The sequence below is a fragment of the Cherax quadricarinatus genome, unplaced genomic scaffold (assembly GCF_038502225.1).
Source record: "Cherax quadricarinatus isolate ZL_2023a unplaced genomic scaffold, ASM3850222v1 Contig336, whole genome shotgun sequence".
NCBI classification, from domain to species: domain Eukaryota; kingdom Metazoa; phylum Arthropoda; class Malacostraca; order Decapoda; family Parastacidae; genus Cherax; species Cherax quadricarinatus.
The window spans coordinates 57,501-65,000 of record NW_027195362.1 but is presented as its reverse complement, the minus strand read 5'-3'; the positions used below and the strand labels follow the sequence as shown (position 1 = coordinate 65,000).

The 7,500-nt window shown below is 46.5% G+C and overlaps 1 protein-coding gene across 4 annotated transcripts in view; it reads left to right on the top strand.

Moving 5' to 3' along the window:
• Window positions 1-7,500, top strand: part of LOC138851323 (ankyrin repeat domain-containing protein 1-like) — a 76,402-nt gene that overhangs the window by 18,796 nt on the left and 50,106 nt on the right. The gene's annotated exons all lie outside the window — the stretch shown is intronic.

The following is a 7,500-nucleotide window of genomic DNA, read 5'->3' as shown; positions in this document are numbered from 1 at the left end:
GGAGACAGACATGAAGCATTAAACTACAGACCAGTGTCACTGACATGTATAGTATGCAAAATCATGGAGAAGATTATCAGGAGAAGAGTGGTGGAACACCTAGAAAGGAACGATCTCATCAACAGCAGCCAACATGGTTTCAGGGACGGGAAATCCTGTGTCATAAACCTACTGGAGTTCTATGACATGGTGACAGCAGTAAGACAAGAGAGAGAGGGGTGGGTGGATTGCATTTTCTTGGACTGCAAGAAGGCGTTTGACACAGTTCCACACAAGAGATTGGTGCAAAAACTGGAGGACCAAGCAGGGATAACAGGGAAGGCAGTACAATGGATCAGGGAATACTTGTCAGGAAGACAGCAGCGAGTCATGGTACGTGGCGAGGTGTCAGAGTGGGCACCTGTGACCAGCGGGGTCCCGCAGGGGTCAGTCCTAGGACCAGTTCTGTTTCTGGTATTTGTGAACGACATGACGGAAGGAATAGACTCTGAGGTGTCCCTGTTTGCAGATGACGTGAAGTTGATGAGAAGAATTCACTCGATCGAAGACCAGGCAGAACTACAAAGGGATCTGGACAGGCTGCAGACCTGGTCCAGCAATTGGCTCCTGGAGTTCAATCCCACCAAGTGCAAAGTCATGAAGATTGGGGAAGGGCAAATAAGGCCGCAGACGGAGTACAGTCTAGGGGGTCAGAGACTACAAACCTCACTCAAGGAAAAAGATCTTGGGGTGAGTATAACACCAGGCACATCTCCTGAAGCGCACATCAACCAAATAACTGCTGCAGCATATGGGCGCCTAGCAAACCTCAGAACAGCATTCCGACATCTTAATAAGGAATCATTCAGGACCCTGTACAGCGTGTACGTTAGGCCCATATTGGAGTATGCGGCACCAGTTTGGAACCCACACCTAGTCAAGCACGTGAAGAAACTAGAGAAAGTGCAAAGGTTTGCAACAAGACTAGTCCCAGAGCTAAGAGGTATGTCCTACGAGGAGAGGTTAAGGGAAATCAACCTGACGACACTGGAGGACACGAGAGATAGGGGGGACATGATAACGACATACAAAATACTGAAAGGAATTGACAAGGTGGACAAAGACAGGATGTTCCAGAGGTTGGACACAGTAACAAGGGGACACAGTTGGAAGCTGAAGACACAGATGAATCACAGGGATGTTAGGAAGTATTTCTTCAGCCACAGAGTAGTCATTAAGTGGAATAGTTTGGGAAGCGATGTAGTGGAGGCAGGATCCATACATAGCTTTAAGCAGAGGTATGATAAAGCTCACGGCTCAGGGAGAGTGTCCTAGTAGAGATCAGTGAAGAGGCGGGGCCAGGAGCTCGGACTCGACCCCCGCAACCTCAACTAGGTGAGTACAACTAGGTGAGTACACACGTGAAGCAGTATCGCTGAATAGTGCTCCCAGGATATAGCGTTCTAGTGGCTGTCCTAAGATATTATTAGCGGTCATCGTACGTGAGTGAATCAGTGAACATACCTACAAGAGTGTAATAGCTTTCAAGAGTGCGAATAATGTGATAAGATCAAGAATTTTTACAATTTAGATTTGAATGAATTGTGAGTGAGGGAGGGTAGCAGTCAGCTGATCAGGCTGCTGGCTGCAGTGTTGACACAAAATATCCAAACAGTTAATTGGGTTAACGGTGTGATCTGAAATATTAACAAATACATATGTTAGTTGGTTATAACAGCAGTGTAGTGATAGGTCATAAAAGAGTGATAAAGTAAATACTGAAGTAAGAAAAAATTAGTCAATCCCCAGCTGTTGGTGTTGTGAAGGTAGCTAACATCATCAGACTTGTTATGACCATAATACTGTACTAAAGAAAAAAGAGGGAATACCAAGTCTTAAAAGAAAAATAAAATAAAAACTTGAATGCATGATAAAGTTCCTGAAGGAGTTACAAAATTGAAGGAGTTGACAGCAGCCGACCAGCAGGAACCTCCATTGTTGTGCATTAATATTATTATTATAATCAAAGGGGAAGCGCTAAACCCGGAGGATTATACAGCGCCTGGGGGGGGGGGATGTGGAAGGCATTCAGGCTTAATTCGGGGAATTGGAGCACAGATCCAATTCCCTAAATCAAGAGCCCCTCACCAACATCAAGGAACCTTACTTGAGGGGCCATTGTTGTGCAGACATCACTTGCCTATTTGTGGTTAATTTTGGTTAGTGTCTAAAGTCTCAGTGTCTCGCCCTGCTGGTTGTATGCTATACCATCTCTCTCTCCCTATTTCAGTACCAGGAGATAGATAGTGGTTAGTAAATTATCTAAATATCGCCAGGTAAACTCCAGAAGAGTTGTGTCGCCTAGTGACCCCGGCCCCCCCTCCCCCCCGTTTTTCTGAGGGACAAGCTAGTAAACAAGTACGCACATACAAACACACGTGTGCACCCGTAATTATTGTTATAATAAACAGTATATATTAATAAGGAATTGAGTGAGAAAAAATAATCCTATAATCTTCAAAAAGTAAAGTAGCCTAGTGTGCGGAGATCTGGGCCGGGAGAGTACCGGTGAAACAACAACAATAACAAATAGTGTTAACCTGACCCTCCCCCCCCCTCTCTTTTTCAAAGAACGACAAGCTAGTAAAGACACACACACACACAAACACAAGTGTACACACAAACACAAGTGTACACAATTAATATTATATAGCATATATTAGTGTATATTAATAAGGAATTGATTGTGAAAAAATGTTTATGATCTTCAAAAGAGTAGCGTAGCCTAGTGTGCGCACGAACACCCACACCCACCCACCCACACACACCCACACACACACACCCACACACCCCCACAAACACCCACACACCCCCACACACATCCACACACACCCACACACACCCACACACATCCACACACACCCACACACACCCACACACATCCACACCCCCCCACACACCCCCACACCCCCCCCAACACACATACACTCCCCCCCTCCCCCACCGACAACTCACTCCTTCACCTGATCCCTCCCCTCCCTCTTTCACCCTCCCCCTTCCCACCACTCCCACCTTCCCCCTCTCCCTCTCCCACTTGCTTCACTCTCCTTCCCACTCCCCCTTCCCACTAATCTCCCACATAGCCACAGTTCCTCCTCTACCTCCCTCCCCCTCCACACTCTGACATACACAATACTAACCTAACATACAGAATTACATAGGTTTCCCACTCTGAGGCAATCAGGATAAAACAAAAATGGGTTGCCAGAGAGCGACAAGAAAAACCAAGGGACAGGAGGAGGAAACTGCAAAGGAAGATTGGGCAGCAAAGCTCACAAAAAGGGAACATGAATGGGAAAAGAAACTAGAAGAACTTAGCATGAGAATGGAAGAGAGGATAGACATGGAAAGCAGGAAGTGGGAGGTGCAAGTCAAAGCAGCAGAGGCTAGGATACAGAGTTTAGAAGAGGAATTGAAAAATCTGAAACAGCCTAAAGAACTAAAGAACATTTTGGGAATGACAACAGAGAATGCTACCTCAGTCACAAATAAGGGGACTGTAGGGAAAGAAGGAGCAAAACACCATGTAGAAGCTCAATCAGTGGAGAATGTAGTAAATGAAAGACCTAAGCTATATGTGGAGGCCCTAACAGACCACATCAGAGCCCAGGGAAAGCCGAGAAGGGAAAATGATAGGCCACTGAGCCCAAGTACATTAGCTAGTGAAACTGAAGAAAGGAAAGCTGCAATGGAGGAAATCAAATTGAATGAGAGGATACACAGGGATATGCAGTGAGAGAATGAAAGGGTGAGGTCAGTCTTTGTGTATGGGCTCCAGGAAGTTGAAGGGGAAACATATGAAGCCAGAAAACAAGGGGAAAAAAAGCAATTGAAAGAATCATGAAAGCAATAGGAGAAGACGACATGACCCAGCTGGAAAATTTTCGGAGAATAGGGGGGTATGTAAAAAAAAGAACCCAGCCAGTGAAAGTGACCTTCAAGGCAGAATCGACTCGGAACAGGATCCTGCAGGAGAAAGCGCGATTAAGGGACATGCCGGCATACAGGAAGATGTATCTTGACCACGACAGAACACAAGCAGAAGGGCAGAAACAGAGAGAGATGGTACAAAGGCGAAAGGAGGAAAGAGAGGGGATGGAGAAGACAGACAGCAGATCCCAGACACAGGAAGATCAAATGCAGCCTCCCTCACAACTTCCTATAGAAGCCTCCCAATCAGGTCAACCCCAGTGCAACCAAACACTCTAAATCAAAACACCCATGCCACATACAATGCCCCCACCCACTGCATTACAAACTCCACCCCCACAGCAACCACCCTTAGTTCCTTATCAGGTCTCCCACTTCCCCAACCCCAATACACCTCGCTGACCACAATCTTAGAAAAGAAGTTGAAGGTGTGGTATACAAATGCAGATGGAATAACAAATAAGTATGAGGAGTGGCACGAAAGAATCAAGGAGACATCTCCAGACATAATAGCACTCACAGAAACAAAACTCACCAGAATAATAACAGATTCAATGTTTCCAACCGGATATCAAATCCTTAGGAAAGACAGAGGGAGGAGAGGGGGAGGAGTTGCACTGCTCATTAAAAACCAGTGGGGGTTTGAGAAAATGGAAGGAATGGATGGCACGGGCGAAAGGGACTACTTAGTAGGAACAATCCAGTCTGAGGGACATAAGGTGATAATTGCAGTAATGTACAACCCACCACAGAACTGCAGGAGGCCAAGAGAAGAATACGATGAGAGCAACAGAGCAATGGTCGACACACTAGCCGAGGTGGCCAGGAGAGCGCACACGGGGGGAGCAAAGTTACTATTTATGGGTGATTTCAATCACAAGGAGATTGACTGAGAAAACCTGGAGCCCTATGGGGGTCCCGAAACATGGAGAGCCAAGATGATGGATGTGGTACTGGAAAACCTCATGCATCAACATGTTAGAGACACTACCAGAGAGAGAGGAGAGGATGAACCAGCAAGACTGGACCTTGTATTCACCTTGAGTAGTTCTGACATCGAGGATATCATGTATGAAAGGCCCCTGGGAGCTAGTGATCATGTGGTTCTGTGCTTCGACTACATAGTTGAGCTCCAAGTGGAGAGAGCAGCAGGAATAGGGTGGGAAAAACCAAACTACAAAAGGGGGAACTACTCAGGCTTGAGGAACTTCTTTCAAGACATTCAGTGGGAGAGGGAACTGACAGGAAAACCAGTACAAGAAATGATGGACTATGTGGCAACAAAATGCAAGGAGGCAGAGGAGAGATTTGTTCCCAAGGGAAACAGAAATAATGGGAAGAACAGAACGAGTCCTTGGTTCACCCAAAGGTGTAGGGAGGCAAAAACTAGGTGTACTAGAGAATGGAAAAGGTACGGAAGACAGAACTCAGGAAAATAAAGAGATTAGCCGAAGAGCCAGAAACGAATATGCACAGATAAGAAGGGAGGCTCAGCGGCAATACGAAAATGACATAGCAACGAAAGTCAAGACTGACCCGAAGCTGTTGTACAGCCACATCAGGAGGAAAACAACAGTCAAGGACCAGGTAATCAGACTGAGGAAGGGTGATGGGGAATTCACAAGAAACGACCGGGAGGTATGTCAGGAGCTCAACACAAGATTTAAAGAAGTATTTACAATGGAAACCAGTAGGACTCCAGGAAATCAGAGCAGGGGGGTGCACCAGCAAGTGCTGGATGAGGTACATATAACCAAGGAGGAGGTGAAGAAGCTGCTATGCGAACTTGACACCTCAAAGGCGGTGGGACCAGACAACATCTCTCCGTGGGTCCTTAAAGAGGGAGCAGAGACATTGTGTGTACCATTGACAAAGATCTTCAACACATCATTTGAAACTGGGCAACTCCCCGAGGTATGGAAGATGGCAAATGTAGTCCCAATTTTTAAAAAGGGAGACAGACATGAGGCACTAAACTACAGACCTGTATCACTAACGTGTCTAGTATGCAAGGTCATGGAGAAGATCATCAGGAGGAGAGTGGTGGGGCACCTGGAAAGAAACAAGCGTATAATTGACAACCAGCATGGTTTCAGGGAGGGAAAATCCTGTGTCACAAACCTATTAGAGTTTTATGACAAGGTGACAGAAGTAAGACAAGAGAGAGAGGGGTGGATCGACTGCATTTTTTGGACTGCAAGGCCTTCGACACAGTTCCTCACAAGAGGTTACTGCAAAAGCTAGAGGATCAGGCACACATAACAGGAAAGGTACTGCAATGGATCAGAGAATACTTTACAGGGAGGCAACAACGAGTCATGGTACGTGACGAGGTGTCAAAGTGGGCGTCTGTGACAAGCGGGGTTCCACAAGGGTCAGTCCTTGGACCTGTGCTGTTCTTGGTATATGTGAATGACATAACGGAAGGGATAGACTCAGAAGTGTCCTTGTTTGCGGACGATGTGAAGTTAATGAGAAGAATCAAATCGGATGAGGATCAGGCAGGACTACAAAGAGACCTGGACAGGCTACAAGCCTGGTCCAGCAACTGGCTCCTTGAGTTTAACCCCGCCAAATGCAAAGTCATGAAGATTGGGGAAGGACAAAGAAGACCGCAGACACAATATAGTTTAGATGGCCAAAGTCTGCAAACCTCACTCAAGGAAAAGATCTGGGGGTGAGTATAACACCGAGCATATCTCCTGAGGCGCACATCAATCAGATAACTGCTGCAGCATACGGGCGCCTGGCAAACCTACGGATAGCGTTCCGATACCTCAGTAAGGATTCGTTTAAGACTCTGTACACCATCTACGTCAGGCCCATACTGGAGTATGCAGCACCAGTTTGGAATCCACACCTAGTCAAGCACGTCAAGAAATTAGAGAAAGTGCAAAGGTTTGCAACAAGACTAGTCCCAGAGCTACGGGGATTGTCCTATGAAGAAAGGTTGAGGGAAATCGGCCTGACGACACTGGAGGCCAGGAGGGTCAGGGGAGACATGATAACGACATATAAAATACTGCGCGGAATAGACGAGGTGGACAAAGACGGGATGTTCCAGAGATGGGACACAGACACAAGAGGTCACAATTGGAAGTTGAAGACTCAGATGAATCAAAGGGATGTTAGGAAGTATTTCTTCAGTCATAGAGTAGTCAGGCCATGGAATAGCCTAGAAAGTGATGTGGTGGAGGCAGGAACCATACATAGTTTTAAGGCGAGGTATGATAGAGCTCATGGGGCAGGGAGAGAGAGGACCTAGTAGCAATCAGCGAAGAGGCGGGGGCAGGAGCTGTGACTCGACCCCTGCAACCACAAATAGGTGAGTACAAATAGGTGAGTACACACACATGACATGGTGACAGCAGTAAGACAAGAGAGAGAGGGGTGGGTGGATTGCATATTCTTGGACTGCAAGAAGGCGTTTGACACAGTTCCACACAAGAGATTGGTGCAAAAACTGGAGGACCAAGCAGGGATAACAGGGAAGGCACTACAATGGATCAGGGAATACTTGTCAGCAAGACA